Source organism: Monodelphis domestica, chromosome X, assembly GCF_027887165.1.
Source record: "Monodelphis domestica isolate mMonDom1 chromosome X, mMonDom1.pri, whole genome shotgun sequence".
In the NCBI taxonomy this organism is placed as follows: domain Eukaryota; kingdom Metazoa; phylum Chordata; class Mammalia; order Didelphimorphia; family Didelphidae; genus Monodelphis; species Monodelphis domestica.
The window spans coordinates 31,808,058-31,826,739 of NC_077235.1; the positions used below are offsets into that span (position 1 = coordinate 31,808,058).

Genomic DNA, 18,682 nt, shown 5'->3' on the forward strand with positions numbered 1-18,682 from the left:
TCTCTTTTTCTCCTCACTGAAATAATTTCTGCTTATGTCTTTAGAATTCCATTGTTGAGTGCCATTTTTAGTTTTTTTCCCCTTCCTAGGCTGACTTGGCCCATGGAATCCTATGACTCTCTTCTTAGAACTCTTTAAAAATATCCTCTTCCCCAAATCTAGGCTGCACCCAAGACTATGTACCTATGTCAGTAACAAGTTTTATAGCTATGCTTCCAATGGCCCCATGGCTTGAATAATACTTGCCCATCAAGCCCAAGAGGGGCTGGGCCAGACATGGTATAGGACTGCATTGGTGAAGTATTGGCACACATGCGGAGCCAGCACAGGACAGCTGCTCTGTTCCCCCTCTTCCCAGAACCAGAGGACATATTTTTTCATGCCTTGTCCCTCTGTCCAGCCACCCAAAGTAGTCACTTCCTCTCTCTGCTCTCTGGGGTAATGTGGGGGTGGGGGTGGGGGTTACAGGCAGCTTGAAGTTGCAGTTTGGGCATGCGACCTTGAAAACCTTCACCAGTGCTGGTGTAGGATGAGGCAGGATGGGCACTGAAGAGGTGGAGGGCTTTAGTGAGGAATGGGTGGCATGAGAGGAACCTCCACCTGTTCCTAGTCTATACTCACTTTATTCTCCCATTTCACTTGCTAGGAATGGGCTTTACAGGTTAATCAGAACCCTATAGAACTCAGGTGACAAACAACTGGATCAGAAAGCAGTTGGAGGGCAAGATCAGAGGTCTCAGTTGGCTACAGAGAGTGACAAGTAAGGAGAGGGAGCAGGAATCGCTACATTTGGTTTCAAGTCTCTGCACCACCCCTTCCCCGTGACTGAATGTTGACCCTTTGGTAGGCTGGAAAAGCAGAAGGTGGAGGCCAGGGAATGCTTGTGGCTTCAGGCAGAAATGTATGAGCTGAAGGGCTTTCTAGGAACTTCCCGGTTTGGGTGTGTGCCTGCTGATGGCCTGGGACTGAAGAGAGCTACTTGTACAACAGGTATTTCACTATTCGAAAATGTTATTCTTACCTTGAAGATAATGAGGAAAGCCCTATATTTAGCCAGGCCATGCTTACACAGCCATCTCCATTATGCCATGCTCACACAATTACGACCCACCGAAAGCGGCATGAAAGGAGAAGGGCAGGGTGGCCCAGAGGATGGGGCTGAAACAAGATTCTATGAGCACTGCCACCTGGCAAGTGATGGAGCTGGGGACGGTAGTCACCATAGAGACTAGGAAGCCGAGAGAGCTTGTCGTTTCCCCTCAGCCTCTTCTGGTATTGAATGTAGCACAGAGCTGCTGGGCATGAATATGGGGCTGCCTTGATAAATGGGGTCAGGTAGCTGGGCAGCAGAGCTCCCCCTTCCCACTCTATAACGAGCTCTGTCATGGAGCTGTCACTTGGCTATGAAGTTCCTGTCAATTCCACTTCAGCAACCAATCAGTCACTCAATAGGTATTTATTAAATGCCTGCTGTGGCCCTGGCACTTTGCTTGGAGATAAAAAGACAGAAATGAAACAGTCCTTAGCCTCAAGGAGGTTACATTATGTTGAGGGCAGGCAATATATTTATATCTATATGAGGATAAACAAAACATAAGTAAAACAAATATGAGGGATCTGATGGGGGCAGGAGGGCATAGCTGCTCAGGGTAGATGAGGAAAGGCCCCATTTGAAAGGTGACACTGAGCTATGAGGGAAACTAGTCATTCTAAGAGGTAGAAGTGAGAAGCAGAAGCATTCCAGGTGGAGGGGTCAGCCAGTGCAAAGACAGAGAGGCTGGAGATGGCATGTCAGATGAGAGGGACGTCAAGGAGGCCAGTTGGGCTGGACCATCAAGTGTGTGAAGGGAAGTAATGTGTAATTAGCCCAGAAAGTCACATTATGAAAGGCTTCAAATCCTATACAAACGAGTTTCCATTTGACCCTGGAAGTAACAGGGAGGAAGCCGCTGGAATTTATTTGGTAAAATAGTTGTATGGTCCAACCTGTGCTTCTGGAAAATCATTTTGGCATCTATGGGAAGGATGGATTGGAGAAGGGAGAGACTTGAGTCAGGAAGACCAATCAAGAGGCTGTTACAATAACCCAACCAAAAGGCCTCTACTCCTCAGCATCAGGTCAGGCATAGTGGTTCCCTTGGTCGCTTTCTTCATCTGGTCATCTAAGTGGTCGTTCTGGGTTGGGAAAATCTGAATTCGAATCTCACCATGGACATTTACCAGTTAGTTGTGTGATCCTGGACAAGTTACTTAATCTCCCTCAGTCTCCTCATCTGTAAAATGGAGATCATAACAGTAGCTACACTGCAAGGTTATTGTGAAGCTCTAATGAGATGCTCCATATTTTTAAAAATATGTCACAAACCTTAGCGAGTGCACTATCGGTGCAATGTGCTGCCAGAATGAAATAATTACCAAGGAAAGTCATCATTTTCCCATCTGCCACTTTGTTTGGGGCAGACGACTCCAACAGATGTCTCGATAGTAGATGTTCTACTTCTCAGTAAGAGCCCGTTTTGATGTCAGCTTTGTGGTCTTTCTTCCGAGCTCCTCATCTCATTCTTCCTTCCTTTTGTTCAGGTGGTGTGTGGCATCCTCCAGTGACCCAACACCACGTCTGGTTTTCACACCACTGATCCTCGGCGGGGGCAAAATCAGCACCTACTGTGTACCAGGTAGTGGGCATGCAAAGGACGGTCCTAGCCCTGAATGAGCTTATATCCAAATGGCCAAGACACGTATAGATAACCAGGTATGTGCGAGATAGATGGAAGGATCCTTAGAGATCTTAGAATACATTAGAGGAGAAAACGGAGGCCCTGAGGCTAAGGGACTTGCCCAAGGTCACACAGCTGGGAAGTGTCTGAGGTCAGATTTGATCCCAGGACCTCCTTCCTGTTTCTAGGCCACCTACTGGCCTCTTAAATTAAAAAAACCTTTACCTTCTATCCCAATAACAACTCTAGGACATGGGCTAGGCAAATGGGATTAAGTTATTCGCCCAGGGTCACACAGCTAGGAGGTATCTGAGGCCTCCTGGGCTATTGTAATAGCATCTTCACTTATTTCCCTGCAGCCTCCTCAGCTGTCAAATAATCTTCCTAAACTGCTGCTCTGACCCTTTTGCTTTAGTATCTGTCAGAAGTGAGATTCAAACTCAGGCCTTCCAGACTCCAAGACTTGCCCTCTCGCCTCTCCCAGACACTGCATCTCAAGAGCCTTTATAAGTAGGAGCTGGTTTATAAGTGCTTATCAAGCTGAAGGCATGCCTGTCCCAAGTTCTGTAACAGCTGCTTTTTCGTCCCTTGGAGCATCTCTGTGGCTCATGTCACATGACTATTCCAGAGTGGAGAAACCCTGACACAAAGCACCTAGCTCCAGACAGGCCACGTCTGTAGACATCCAATAAATATTTGATGAATTGAATTCAATTAATTGAATTGAATCACTAAAGGTCCCAAGGAGCTCGGGGCATCTCGGAGAGCTCTCCGATTCTCCAGAGGGATGGCATTACCTAGTTGCTTTGATGAAATGTCTCTGTCTCCTTGCCTGGTCTATCGCTGCATTCTTTTTCTAACACGAGATAATTAGATTATGGAAGATGACAAATTGCTTTCTGGAGACTTCTCTGTGTTCTCAAATAATTAGCCCACCAAAGCCGGCCTTGGTTGAGGAACAAGTAGACCAGCAAAATCTTCATGTCCTCAGCCATACTTTTGAGCCTGCTTCAATCATTGGCTAGTCCTGAGAGAAGGAGCAGGGTGTGATGGAGGGAGGAGGGTGTGAGAGGTGGTATCCCTGTCTCTCAGAAGATCCCAGCTCTGTACAGGAGAAGGGAGGAAAAGAGGGCCTTTGTCCCACTTTGTCCGGAGCATGCCATATCCAGCCTAATGTTTGTTCAAGGCATTGTTGACGTTGAGTGATTTCTAGGTCGTATCTGACTCTTTGTGGCCCCATCTGGAATTTCTGGGCCAAATACCGGAATGAGTTTGCCATTTCCTTCTCCGGTTCCTTTTACAGATGAGGAACCAAAGCAAATAGAGTTAAATGACTTGCCCAGGGTCACACAGCTATTAAGTGTCTGAGACCAGATTTGAACTCAGGGAGCTGAGTTTTCCTGACTCTAGGCCAGGCATACTCTCTGCTGTTCCACCTAGCTGCCTTGTTCAAGGCATTAGTCATTCACGAAGAGGGGAGAATCACAGCCTAGTACTCTTGCCTCTTTTTGCTTAAAACTAATAGCAGATCTAGCTGTCAGTCTGAGGAGAAGAAGCAAGTTCAGCCTGAAAAGAGAAGTGAGGGGAAGAAGGCAAAGGCACAGCAATCTGGAAATACAAAAAGACTTCCTTGCGTACCCAAACACATGGGGACAGAAGCCCAAGGATCACCACACACTCCATAAATCTACATAAAATGGAAGCAAAAAGACCCTGCACACGCCTCTCCTTCCTTGGCCTCATCCCCCCACATACAAGGCCCTTGCTAGACCTGTGAAGCATGCAAGTGGTCTGGGATGCTCCCAGGGGACCTTTCCTGCATCCTTTCCCCTACTGATTGTACTCTTCTCCCATCGATTCCACCTGCTCTTCCATCAAACTTGCTCCCTGGAGAGACTGCTCTCACTTTACTCTTAATGTGAGGAAATGTCTGTTCCTATGTCCCTTCTCCCACAAGCCTCTTCAGTCTTAGCTATCAGAGCCTACTTTAAGGCCATTGCCACACTAATCTAGTGGGTGTGCAAAGGAGTCAGGGAACATAAGGTGGGAAAGGCAGTTTGACCTCTGGTTGTAGGGGGCCTTGAATGCCAGACTCAGGAGTATGGACTTTATTCACTAGGCAATGGAGATCAATTAGAGATTTTTGAATAGGGGGATGGTGTAATCCAAACTGATTTAGGAAAATCATTCGGCTAGAACAAGGATAGATCTGAAAGGAAATTATTTGGAGGCAGGGAGGCTGGTTAGGAGTCCACTATGCTAGCTCTCCTGCACACGAGGCCATAAGAGCCTGAAATAGACTGAATATGGGGTCAGCAGAGGGGGTGAATGCAGTAAAGATCGCCAGGGTACGCTCACTGCACTTGGCAGCTGGATGTGGGGAAGAACCAAGGTGTTAGAGCTGCAGGGGGACCGAGGGTGCAGCTAGTCAAACTCCTGCATTTACAGAAGAGAACTCTGAGGCACATGGGAATTTGTCCACCCTCACACACATGCACGGGAAGGAGCCAAGCCAGAACTGGCAAGGGGGTCCTCTTGCTCTCTATCCAAGGGCCTCAGTGAGGTCCGAGGCCCTGTGGGATGGTGGTCCCACCCACAGAAGGAAGAGGAGCACATTTTGGTAGAGACGGAGAAGCTTGGGCCCTGTGAAGTCACTGTCTTAAGGGCCAAAGCCATGCTGAACTCACACCACCAGGTTTCTTCTCAGCCCGAGAATGAGTGCTACACACTCAACTGACCAACCCACCACTTTGTGCCGGGGGACTGGCTTAGCCTTGTAGAAATGCTGGCAATCTATGTGAAGAGTGAATGTGACCATCTGGGGAGAGATTTTTCCTTGGTAACCGAGTCAGAAAAAGATCTGAGAGAGAGACAGACAGACAGACACACACAGACAGACAGAGATGGAGAGAGAGACAGAGACAGAGAGAGATGGAGAGAGAGAGACAGAGAGCAACAGAGGCAGACAGAGAGAGACAGAGAGAGAGATGGAGAGAGAGAGACAGAGAGGGAGACAGAGATAGAGAGAGAAGTGGAGAGAGAGACAGAGAGAGGGAGAGAGAGACAGAGACAGAGAGAGCAACAGAGACAGACAGAGAGAGACAGAGAGACAGACAGAGGCAGAGAAAGACAGAGAGAGAGAGAAAGGGACAGACAGAGACACACAGAGAGACAGAGACAGAGAGAGACAGAGAGAGAAAGAGATAGAGACAGAGAGAGAGGGAGAGAGAGACAGAGACAGAGAGCAACAGAGACAGACAGAGAGATACAGAGAGGGAGACAGAGACAGAGAGAGAGGTGGAGAGAGAGACAGAGAGAGGGAGAGAGAGACAGAGACAGAGAGAGCAACAGAGACACAGAGAGAGACAGAGAGACAGACAGAGGCAGAGAAAGACAGAGAGAGAGAGAAAGGGACAGACAGAGACACACAGAGAGACAGAGACAGAGAGAGACAGAGAGAGAAAGAGATAGAGACAGAGAGAGAGGGAGAGAGAGACAGAGACAGAGAGCAACAGAGACAGACAGAGAGATACAGAGAGGGAGACAGAGACAGAGAGAGAGGTGGAGAGAGAGACAGAGAGAGGGAGAGAGAGACAGAGACAGAGAGAGCAACAGAGACAGACAGAGAGACAGACAGAGACAGAGACACACAGAGAGACAGAGACAGAGAGAGAAAGAGATAGAGACAGAGAGAGAGATGGAGAGAGACAGAGACAGAGAGCAACAGAGACAGACAGACAGAGAGAGAGAGGTGGAGAGAGAGAGAGGGAGAGAGAGACAGAGACAGAGAGAGCAACAGAGACAGACAGAGAGAGACAGAGAGACAGAGATGGAGAGAGAGACAGAGAGAGGAAGAGAAAGGGAGAGAGAGACAGAGAGAGAGAAAGAGAGAGAGACAGAGAGAGGGAGGGAGAGGCAGAGAGAGAGAGACAGAGAGAGGGAGGGAGAGACAAAGACAGAGGGAGAGAAAGAGAGAGACAAAGAGACAGAGAGACAGAGAGAGATGGAGGGAGAGGGAGAGGAAGTGAAAGAGGAGGAGGTAGAAGGGAAAGAGGAAGATGAGGGGGGAGAGGAAGCAGAAGAGGAAGTGGAAGAGGAAGAGAGGGAGAGATAAAGGGCCCACACTTGGCAATACTTATTGAATTCTTATTAGTAGGCCTAGGCCAAGCCTTTTCTCAGGTTAATGAAAGAATAAGTATATTTGAAAAAATTTATTCAATTAATTGATTTAGAATATTTTCTCATGGTTACACAATTCATGTCCTTTCCCTGCCCTCTTCCAACCCCCGTCCTGTAGCTGAAACACAATTCCACTGGATTTTACAAGTGTCATTGATCAAGAACTATTTGAAAGAATGAGAAGAAAGGACAACTGAGTCTCTACCAGTGAGGGATGGATCAGTGAAGTCACTTGGTGAGTGGGAAAGGCGGTGCTGGGCTGGAATGCTAAAAATGGCTATTTTCCCTCAAATGGGGAAGAAGGAAGAGTCTGGATATTAAAAGTCAGTTGGCCGGACCTCCCTCTCCCTCAGAATTCTAGAGCACATAAAGGTAGTTATGGAATCTACTGGTCACACAGGGTGGGTGAGCATAGTGAGCTTCATTGAGTAGTACAGGTCATGACAGGCTAACCTGCCCTTCAAGGCTTAATTCAAGTTCCTGCTAACCTCAGAACTTCTATATGAACTTTTCTCCTTGTGATTATTAATGCTCAGTGTTCTAATCTGGGCAAATTACTGCATTTGGGACAGAGAATGGCAGAGGGGGAGAGAGACAGACAGAGAGAATGGGGAGTTGAAGGGAGAAAGAAAGGAGGAAGACAGAAGGGAGGAGAGGAGGAGGTAAAAGAGCAGAGAAGACATAGCAGAGAGACAGACAGAGAGGGAGAATTAAAGAGAAGGAGAGACACACAGAGAAAGATTCTGAGAGGACTCAGTGAATTCAAGTCCTCAGTCCTGGGTGAGCAACCTTCTCAAATTAATGGACTACTAGAAAGATGCCACCAAAGCATGGATCAGTGAAAATCTTTGGGGATATGATAAAGGGGAACCTGCAGTGCTGCAGTAGGCCCTTTTTGGCTAAGAGGGGGAAGAGGGATGAGTCTGGACATTATAAGCCAGTGGCTTGATTTGTTTCTCTTCCAGGAATAAGGAAGACAGCCAATGAGTTGTAAACAATCCATATCTCAAAAGGAGGGTGAGCATCTTTATCTTCTTTAATAAGAGGTCAGACCAGAGTATCCCGGCCCTCCCTGGTTTCCTTCAAGTCCCTATTAAAATCTGATCTTCTACAGGAAGTTTTCATCCCTGTGATTATCAATGATTAGTGTTATATCCTAGACAACTTACTGTCTTTGGTCCTTATAGGAGAAAGGGCTATTTGCCTAGTGGTGGGAGATGAAGAAAGAACATTGGAAGAGAAAGAGGAGGAGGAAGAGATTTTGGGTTCAGAAGTTAGGAGGAAGAGAGGATGAGGAAGAAATCAAGAGGGAGGAAGAAGAAGAGAAAGAAAGAAGGGGAGAGAGAGAGAGAGGGATAAAGTAAGGAGAGAGAAAGAGAGAGAGAGAGAGAGAGAGAGAGAGAGAGAGAGAGAGAGAGACAGAGAGACAGAGAGACAGAGAGAGAGAGAGACAGAGATTGGGGTGGGGATAGACAGGGAGAGAGGGAGAAGGAGAGGGAGTGGTTCTACACTTTCCAGTACTTATTGAATTCTCATCACCAGGCCTACATCAAGTCTCTTTTCAGGTTAATGAAAAAATAAGTATATTAGACAAATTTTATTTAATTAATTGATTTAGAATATTTTTCTATGGTTATGTGATTCATGTTCTTTCCCCTCGCCTCCTCCCACCCCCATCCTGTAGCCAACCAGCAGTTCCACTGGATTTTACAAGTGTCATTGATCAAGACGTATTTGAAGGAATGAGTAGAAAGGACAACTGAGTAAGATACCAGTGAGGAATGGATCAGTGAAGCCATTTGGTGAGTGGGAAAGGCGGTGCTGGGCTGGAATACTACAAATGGCCATTTTCCCTCAAATGGGGAAGAAGGAAGAGTCTGGATATTAAAAGCCAATTAGCTGGACTTCCCTCTCCCTCAGCATTCTAGAGCACATAAAGGTAGTTATGGAAACTACTGGTCACACAGGGTGGGTGAGCATAGTGAGATTCATTGAGTTCAGGTCAAGACAGACTAACCTGCCCTTCAAGGCTTTATTCAAGTTCCTGCTAAAATCAATTTCAATAGGAAGTTTTCGCCCTCTGATTATAAATGATCAGTGCTATATTTTATGTAACTTATTCTCTTTGTGACATTGTAGGAGACATTTGCATTTGCCTGGTGCTGGGAGATGAAGAAAGAGCATTTGGAGGGAAGGAGAAGGAGGAAGACTTCTGGGGGAGAGATGTAAGGAGGAAGAAAGTATGAGGGAGAAAGGAAGAGGGAAGAAGTGGAGAGATAGAGAGGGAGGGAGGGAGGGATATGGAGAAGAGAGGGAAAGGAAGTAGAAGAGGAGGAAGTGGAAGGGGAAGAGGAAGAGGAAGAGAGGGAGTGGGAGAGAGAGAGTGCCCACACTTGATGGTACTTAATGAATTCTTATCACCAGGCCAAGTTCTAGTCTCTCCTCAAATGAAAAAATAAGTAAAAAGGACAGCTGAGTCGCTACAAGTGAGGGGATGGATCAGTGAAACAACTTGGTGAGTGGGAAAGGGGGTTCTGGGCTAGAGTACTGAAAATGGCCATTTCCCCTTAAATGGGGAAGAAGGAAGGGTCTGGATATTAAACCAATTGGCTGGACTTTCCTCTCCCTCAGAATTCTAGAGCACAGGAAGGTAGTTATGGAAAGTACTGGTCACACAGGGTGGGTGAGCATAGTGAGTTTCATTGACTTACAGGTGATGACAGGCTAACCTGCCCTTCTTGGCTACATTCAAGTTCCTGCTAAAATCAAAATTTCTACAGGAAGTTTCAATGATCAATGATCAATGTTATATCCCATGCAAATTACCTTCTTTGTGACATTGTGGGAGACATTGGTATTTGAGTGGAGGGGAGAAAGGAAGAAAGAGCATTGGGAAGGAAAGAGAAGGAGGAAGAAGATATTGGGGGAGGGATGTAAGGAGGAAGAAAGTATGAGGGAGAAAGGAAAAGGGATGAAGAGAAGAAAGAGAGAGAGAGAGAGAGAGAGAGAGAGAGAGAGAGAGAGAGAGAGAGAGAGAGAGAGAGAGAGAGTAGAGGGAGTGGAAGAGGAGGGAGACGAAGAGCAAGAGAGGGACAGAGAGAAAAGATTAGAGAGTGATTTCCGGCTTCCTTCAGGTCCCTATTAAAATCTGATCTTCTACAGGAAGTTTGCTTCCCTGTTGTTATCAGTGATCAGTGTTGTATCCAATGCACCTTACTGTCTTTGTGTCATTATAGGAGACATGGCTATTTGACCTGTGGTGGGACAGGAAGAAAGAGCATTGGGAGAGAAAAAGGAGGAGGAAGAGATTTGGGGAAAGAAGTTAGGAGGAAGAGAGTATGAGGGAGAAATCAAGAGGGAGGAAGAAGAGGAGAAACAGAGAGGGAAGGAAAGAGAGAGGGAGAGAGAGAGGGGGACAAAGTAAAGAGAGAGAGAGGGGTGGGGATAGACAGGGAGAGAGAGAAAGGGAGAGGGAGTGGTTCCACACTTTCCAATACTTGCTGAATTCTCATCACCAGGCCGACCTAAAGTCTTTTTTTAGGTTAATGAAAAAATAAGTAGATTAGACAGATTTTCATTTAATTAATAGATCTAGACTATTTTTCCATGGTCATGTGTGATTCATGTTTTTTCCCCTCGCCTCCTCCCACCCCCTTCCTGTAGCCAACCAGTAATTCCATTGGAATTTACAAGTGTCATTGATCAAGACCTATTTGAAAGAATAAGTAGGAAGGACAACTGAGTCAATACCAGTAAGGGATGGATCAGTGAAGTCACTTGGTGAGTGGGAAAGGGGTTGCTGGGCTGGAATACTGTAAAAAGCCATTTTCCCTCAAATGGGGAAGAAGGAAGAGTGGGCATATTAAAAAGCCAATTGACTGGATTTTCTTCTCCCTCAGGATTCTAGAGCACAGGATGGTAGTTATGGAAATTACTGGCCAGACATGGTGGGTGAGCATAGTGAGATTCATTGAGTAGGTAATGACAGACTAAGATGCCCTTTATGGCTTCATTCAAGGTCCTGCTAAAATCACTTTCAAGAGTAAGTTTTCACCCTCTGAATATCAATGATCATTGTTATATCCTATGCAACTTACTGTCTTTGTGACATTATCAGAGACATTGGCATTTGCCCGGTGGTGGGAGATGATGAAAGAGCATTTGGAGGGAAGGAGAAAAGGAGGAAGACATCTGGGGGAGAGATATAAAGAGGAAGAGAGAGTATGAGGAAGAAAGAGAGAGGAAGTCGAGAGAGAGAGAGAGGGAGGGAGGGAGAGGAAGCAGAAGTGGAAGAGGAGGAGGAAGTGGAAGGGGAAGAGGAAGTGGAGGAGGAAGTGAAGGAGAAGTGGAAGTGGAAGAGGAGGAAGTGGAAGGGGAAGAGGAAGAGGAAGAGAGGGAGTGGGAGAGAGAGAGGGCCCACAGTTGACAGTACTTAATGAATTCTGATCACCAGACCTAGGTCTAGTCACTTCTCAAATGAAAAAATAAGTAGAAAGGACAACAGAATTGCTACCAGTGAGGAATGGATCAGTGAAACAACTTGGTGAGTGGGAAAGGGGGGTGCTGGACTAGAATACAGCAAATGGTGATTTTCTCTGATATGGGGAAGAAGGAAGAGTCTGGACATTAAACCAATTGACTGGACTTCCCTCTCCTTTAGGATTCTAGAGCACATAAAGGTAGTACATAAAGGGGAACCTAGATTGCTGCAATAGGCTTTTTTGCTAAGAGGGGGAAGAGGGATGTTTCTGAACTTTATAAGCCAATGTGCTGCTTGATTTATTTCTCTTCCAGGAATCAAGAACAAAGCCAATGAGTTGTAAATGATCCATATCTCAAAAGGAGGGTGAGCATCTTCATCTCCTTTAAGCAGAGGTCAGATCAGAGTATCCTAGCCCTCCCTGGCTTCCTTCAAGTATGTCTCTATTAAAAATTGATCTTCCATTGAAAGTTTTCATCCCTGTGATTATCAAATATCAGTGTTATGTCCCATGCAAATCATTCTCTTTGTGAAATTATAGGAGACCTTGGTATTGGAGTGTTGAGGGGAGATGAAAAAAGAGCTTTGGGAGGGAAGGAGGAGGAAGAAGATATCTAGGGAGAGAATTTAGGTGGAATAGAGTATGAGGGAGAAAGAAATTGGGATGAAGAGGAGAGAGAGAGACAGAGAGACAGAGAGAGAGAGAGAGAGAGAGAGAGAGAGAGAGAGAGAGAGAGAGAGAGAGAGAGAGAGAGAGAGAGAGAGAGAGAGAGGACAGAGAGAGGGAGAGAGAGAGAGATACAGAGAGAGAGAGAGATACAGAGAGAGAGAGAGAGATACAGAGAGAGAGAGAGAGAATCAGATTGTACTCAGTGAATTCAAGCCACTAGGTCCCCATGAGGTCTCATCTCAGGGTAATATATAAAAGAATAGGAAGATTTCATTCTACTACCTACAGCCTGGCAGGCACTACCAGCCAGGGATGGACCAGGGAAAGCCCTTGGTGTGTGGGAAAGGGGGCCCTCCACTACAATTCTTTCAGTGGCCTATTTTTCCTGAAAGGAGAAGATGGAAGAGTAGAGTCATTATAAATCAGGGAAGTTGCTTTTTTTCCTAAGAGGATTCTGGGACACATTGATCCAGTGGCCAAAGGAGGGTGAGCATAGTTATCTTCATTAAGGAGAGGTCAGACCACATTATCTCAGGCTTGTCTGGCTTCCTTCAGGTCCCTATTAACATCTGCTCTTCCATAGGATGTTAATCCCTGTGTTTATCATCAATGATCAGTGTTATATCCTAGCCAACTTACTGTCTTTGTGACATTGTCAGAGACATTTGTAATGGGGATGGGGCAGGACAGAGATCATTGGGAAGGAAGGAAAAGTGTGTAAGGCAGTGGAGGGAGAAGATATTAAGAGGGAGATTGAGGGAGGATGCCAGAGAGACAAAGAGAGAGCACCAGTGATTTCTCATCACCTGACTTGGGTGAACTCTTCTCAGGTTACTGCAAGAATAGGCAGAAAGGACAGCCATTGCACTACCCGTGAGGGATGGATCAGTGAAAGACCTTGATGAGTGGGAAAAGGGTGGTGTATTTGAATACTGTAAATTGCCAGTTTCTCTAATATGGGGAAGAAGAAGGAAGAGTTTGGATTTTAACCAATTGGCTGGACTTCCCTCTCCCTCAGGATTCTAGAGCTCATGAAGGTAGTTATGGAAACTACTGGTCACAAAGAGTGGGTGAGCATAGTGAGCTTCATTGAGTAGGTCATGACAGACTAAGCTGCCCTTCATGGATTCATACACATTCCTGCTAAAATCAGAACTTCTATATGAACAAGGTGAATACCTTGTGATTATTTATTAATATTTTGTTAAAATCTGGGCAAATTACTGTATTTGGGGGGGAGGATAGGAGAGGGGGAGAGAGACAGACAGAGAATGGGGGTTTGAAGGGACAAAGAAGGAGGAAGACAGAAGGGAGGGGAGGAGGTAAAAGGGCAGAGAGGAGATAGCAGAGACACTGAAGGAGAGGGAGAATTCAAGAGAAAGAGAGACATGCAGAGAAAGATTCTGACAGCACTCAGTGGATTCAAGTCTCAAGTCCCAAGTCCCAGGTGAGTAACCTTCTCAAATTGATGGAAGACTAGAAAGATGCCACCAAAGGATGGAGCAGTGAAACTCTGTTGGGGATATGACAAAGGAGAACCCAGAATGCTTTAGTAGGCCTTTTTGTCTAAGAGGGAGGAAGAGGGATGAGTCTGGACATTATATGCCAGTGGGCTTGAATTGTTTCTCTTCTAGGAATGAAGAAACACATTCGACAAGTTCTAAAAGGTAGAGATTCCAAAAGGAGGGGTGTATGCATCATTATCATCAATAAGCTGAGGTCAGACCAGAGTATCCTGGCCCTCCCTGGCTTCTTTCAGTTCTGTATTAAAATCTGATCTTCTACAGGAATTTTTCATCTCTGAGATCATCAATGATCAGTGTTATATCCTAGACAACTTACTGTCTCTGTGTCATCGTTGGGGACATTGGTTAATGGAGTGCTGGGGGGAGATGAATAAAGCACATTGGGAGGGAAGGAGAAGGGGGAGAAACTGGGGGGGAGAGAAGTTAGGAGGAAGAGAGTATGAGGGAGAAAGAAAGAGGGAGGCAGAGGAGAAAAACAGAGAGAGGGAGAGAGAAGAAGAGAGAGAGATCGAGTGGGGCAGGGAGAGAGACAGAGAGAAAGAGGAGGGGGAAGAAAGTGAGAGGCAGAGAAAGGGCCCACAGTTGGCAGTAGTAAGTGAATTCTTATCACCAGGCATAGGTCAAGCCTCTTCTCTGGTTAATGAAAGAATAAGTAGATTTGAAATAATTTATTTACTTAATACATTTAGTACATTTTTCCATGGTCATATGATTCATGTTCTTTCCCCTTGCCTCCTCCCACCCCCTTTCTGTAGTCAACCAGTAATTCCACTGGATTTTACAAGTGTCATTGATCAAGAACTATTTGAAAGAATAAGTAGGAAGGACAACCTAGTCGATGCCAGTGAGGGGATGGATCAGTGAAGTCACTTGGTGAGTGAAAACAGGGTTGCTGGGCTGCAATATTGCAAATGGCCATTTTCTTTCAAATGGGGAAGAAGGAAGAGTCTGGATATTAAAAGCCAATTGGCTGGACTTCCCTCTCCCTCAGCATTCTAGAGCACAGGATGGTAGTTATGGAAACTACTGGTCACACAGGGTGGGTGAGCATAGTGAGCTTCATAGATTACAGGTTAGGACAGACTAGCTCTGCCCGTCTTGGCTTCATTCAAGGTCCTGCTAAAATCAATTTCAATAGGAAGTTTTCACCCTCTGAATATCAGTGATCATTGTTATATCCTATGCAACTTACTGTCTTTGTGACATTATCAGAGACATTGGCATTTGCCCGGTGGTGGGAGATGATGAAAGAGCATTGGGAAGGAAGGAAAAAAGGAGGAAGACATCTGGGGGAGAGATATAAAGAAGAGAGAGTATGAGGAAAAAAGAGAGAGGAAGTCTAGAGAGAGAGAGAGGGAGGGATGAGAGGGAGAAGAGAGGGAATAGGAGAGGGAGAGGAAGTGGAAGAGGAGGAGGAATTGGAAGGGGAAGAGGAAGTGGAAGGGGAAGAGGAAGAGGAGGAGGACGAAGAACAATTGTAAGGGGAAGAGGGAGAGAGAGGGCCCACAGTTGACAGTACGTAATGAATTCTGATCACCAAGCCTAGGACTAGTTTCTTCTTGAATGAAAAAATAAGTAGAAAGGATAACTGAGTCTCTACCAGTGAGGAATGAATCAGTGAAACAACTTGGTGAGTGGGAATGGGTGTACTGGGCTAGAATACTGCAAATGGCCATTTTCCCTCAAATGGGAAAGAAGGAAGGATCTGGACATTAAACCAATTGGCTCAACTTCCCTCTCCCTTTGGATTCTAGAGCACATAAAGGTAGTATAAAATGGGGAACCTGGTATGCTGCAGTAGGCCTTTTTGGTTAAGAGAGGGAAGAGGGATGAGTCTGGACATTATTAGCCAGGGGCTTGATTTATTTCTCTTCCAGGAATCAAGAACACAGCCTACGAGTTGTAAAGGATCCAAATCTCAAAAGGAGGATGAGCATCTTCATCTTCGTTAAGCCCAGGCCAGACCAGAGTATCCCAGCTCTTCCTGTTTTCTATCAGGTATATCTGTATTAAAAAATCGATCTTCCATTGAAAGTTTTCATCCCTGTGATTATCAAATATCAGTGTTATATTCAATGCAATTTACTGTCTATGTGAAATTATAGGAGCCTTTGGTATTGGAGTGTTTGGGGGAGATGAAGAAAGAACATTGGGAGGGATGGAAAAGGAGGAAGGCATCTGGGGGAGAGAAGTTAGGAGGAATAGAGTATGAGGGAGAAAGAAATTGGGAGGAAAAGGGAAGAGAGAGAGAGAGAGAGAGAGAGAGAGAGAGAGAGAGAGAGAGAGAGAGAGAGAGAGAGAGAGAGAGAGAGAGAGAGAGAGAGAGAGAGAGAGAGAATCAGATTGGACTCAGTAAATTCAAGTCATTAGGTCTCCCTGAGCTCTCATCTCAGGGTAATATATAAAAGAACATGAAGATTTCATTCTACTACATACAGCATGGGTGGTACTACAAGCCAGGGATGTACCAGGGAAAGACCTTGGTGTGTGGGAAAGGGGACCCTTCACTACAATCCTTCCCATGGCCTATTTTTCCTGAAAGGAGATGATGGAAGAGTAGAGTCATTATAAATCAGGGGGGTTTGATTTTTTTAAATTAGGATTCTGGGACACATTGATCCAGTGGCCAAAGGGGGGTGAGTATAGGTATCCTCATTAAGGAGAGGATAGACCAGAGTATTCCGGCCCTCCCTGACTTCCTTCAGGTATGTCCCTATTAAAAATCGACCTTCTACAGGAACTTTTCATCCCTGTGATTATCAATGATCAGTGTTATATCCCAGGCAAGTTACTGCCTTTGTGTCATTGTTGTAGACATTGGTTATTGGTGAGCTGAAGAAAAAGCATTGGGAGGGAAGGAGAAGGAGGAAGAAACTTGGGGGAGAGAAGTTAGGAGGAAGACAGTATGAGGGAGAAAGAAAGAGGGAGGAAGAGGAGAAAACCAGAGAGAAGGAGAGAAAAGAAGAGAGTTCCAATGGGGGGGGGGGAGAGACAGAGAGAAAGAGGAGGAGGAAAAAGTGAGAGTCAGAGGAAGGGCTCACAATTGGCAGTGTAAATGAAGCTTATCAGCAGGACTAGGTCAAGATTCTTCTCTGCTTAATGAAAGAATAAGTAGATTTGATATAATTTATTTACTTAATTCATTTAGAATATTTTTCCATGGTCACATGATTCATGTTCTTTCTATCATAACTTCCCCCCCTCCTATAGCCAATAAGCAATTTTACTGGGTTTTACAGTTGTCACTGATGAAGACCTTTTTGAAAGAAGAGTAGAAAGGACAACTGAGTCACTGTTAGTGAGGGATGGAACAGTGATGCCACTTGGTGAGTAGGAAAGGAGGTGCTGGGCTAGAATACTGCAAATGGCCATTTTCCCTCAAATGGGGAAGAAGGAAGGATCTGGATATTAAAAGCCAGTTGGCTGGACTTCCCTCTCCCTCAGGATTCTAGAGCTTATGAAGGTAGTTATGGAAACTACTGGTCACACAGGGTGGGTGAGCATAGTGAGCTTCATTGATTACAGGTGATGACAGGCTAACCTGCCCTTCTTGGCTTTATTCAAGTTCCTGCTAAAATCAGAATTAATATAGGAAGTTTTTACCCCTGAGATTGTCAATGATCAGTTTTTTATCCCATGTAAATTTTCATTTTTGTGACATTGTGGGAGACCTTTGTATTGGAGTGGTGGGGAAGATGAATAAAGAGCATTGGGAGGGAAGGAGGAGGAAGACATTTAGGGGAGAGAAGTTAGGAGGGAGAGAGTATGAGGGAGAAAGAAATTTGGAGGAAGCAGAAAAGGAGAGAAAGCCATAGAAAGAAGATGAAGAAAGAGCATTGGGAGGGAAGGAAAAGGAGGAAGGCATCTGGGGGAGAGAATTTAGGAGGAAGAAAGTATGAGGGATATATAGAGGAAAGAGAGAGGAAGTGGAGGGGGGAGTGGGAGAGGGAGTGGAAGTGGAAGTAGAGGGGGAAGGGGAAGAGGAGGAAGTGGAGGGGGAAGAGGAGGGAGGAGTAAGGGGAAGCAGAAGAGGAAGAGAGGAATTGGCAGAGAGAGAAGGCCCACACTTGACAGTACTTAATGAATTCTGATCACCAGGCCTAGGTCTAGTCTCTTCTCAAATGAAAAAATAAGTAGAAAGGACAACTGAGTCGCTACCAGTGAGGAATGGATCAGTGAAACAACTTGGTGAGTGGGAAGGAGGGGGTGCTGGGTAGAATACTGCAAATGTCCCTTTTCCATCTAATGGGGAAGAAGGAAGAGTCTGGACATTACACCAACTGACTGGACTTCCCTCTCCCTTAGGATTCTAGAGCACATAAAGGGGAACCTGGTATGCTGCCGTAGGTTTTTTTGGTTAAGAGGGGGAAGAGGGATGAGTCTGGACATTATTAGCCAGGGGCTTGATTTGTTTCTCTTCCAGGAATCAAGAACACGGCCTACAAGTTGTATAGGATCGATATCTCAACAGGAGGATGAGCATCTTCATCTTCCTTAAGCCCAGGCCAGACCAGAGTATCCCAGCCCTCCCTGGTTTCCTTCAGGTATGTCTCTGTTAAAAATCGATCTTCCACAGCACTGTTAAGTGACCCACTGGCCCTCCCTGTGGCCAGCTGGGCCTCATCACAGTGCAAGAGTAACTCCCCTCTTTACAGAAGGGCCAGGCCTGCCCTGTAGGCTGCCCCTTTTGAACTGGGGTACATCTGGCCAGCATGGGGCAGGCACTTCAATAAAAAAGCTAGCTCGCCCTTTGGATGAAGAACCCCGACCCCAGCCCACAAGTGGCATGCCCCTGCCCCTGTATGCTAATGGCCAGTGAAGGAAGATAATGCTCCAGGCATTTTGCTAACCACTGCTCTCTTTCCTCCACCTCCTGGAAGCTAAAAACTCCCAAAGTGTCCCATTGACAGTGATCAGAGCATGTCTGCTCTTGAGGCCACAGACTACTTTGTGTGACAAGGGCTGTGTGGATGTAGTGGGCTTTAGCTACCTCTAGGTGTTCTCTCCTGGCCTCCTCCCACCCACCTATTACTTCAATAGGAGGGCCCTCAGGCATGTGCTCAGATGATACTAGTACAGAAGCCCAGAAAACGGAAGTTTACTTCAGTCT

The 18,682-nt window shown here is 45.8% G+C and overlaps 1 protein-coding gene and 1 non-coding gene across 7 annotated transcripts in view; both read left to right on the forward strand.

Moving 5' to 3' along the window:
* Positions 1-523: 523 nt before the first annotated feature.
* Positions 524-18,682, forward strand: part of LOC100015800 (actin-binding protein WASF3-like) — a 213,435-nt gene continuing 195,276 nt past the window's right edge. For 5 of the 6 annotated variants that reach the window (XM_056808936.1, XM_056808935.1, XM_056808937.1 and 2 more), the window contains exons 1-13: positions 524-2,752; positions 7,015-7,131; positions 7,862-7,913; positions 8,581-8,698; positions 9,036-9,121; positions 9,321-9,411; positions 10,560-10,676; positions 10,796-11,439; positions 11,691-14,445; positions 15,450-15,570; positions 16,173-16,898; positions 17,671-17,760; positions 17,996-18,116. The gene's annotated coding sequence lies outside the window, so the exon portion shown is untranslated. The remainder of the gene's footprint in view (positions 2,753-7,014; positions 7,132-7,861; positions 7,914-8,580; positions 8,699-9,035; positions 9,122-9,320; positions 9,412-10,559; positions 10,677-10,795; positions 11,440-11,690; positions 14,446-15,449; positions 15,571-16,172; positions 16,899-17,670; positions 17,761-17,995; positions 18,117-18,682) is intronic. The other variant, XM_056808934.1, reaches the window with a different exon arrangement.
* On the forward strand, positions 18,146-18,277 carry LOC130456213 (small nucleolar RNA SNORA35). The gene has a single exon (XR_008914806.1). It is a non-coding gene; the product is annotated as a small nucleolar RNA SNORA35 (small nucleolar RNA).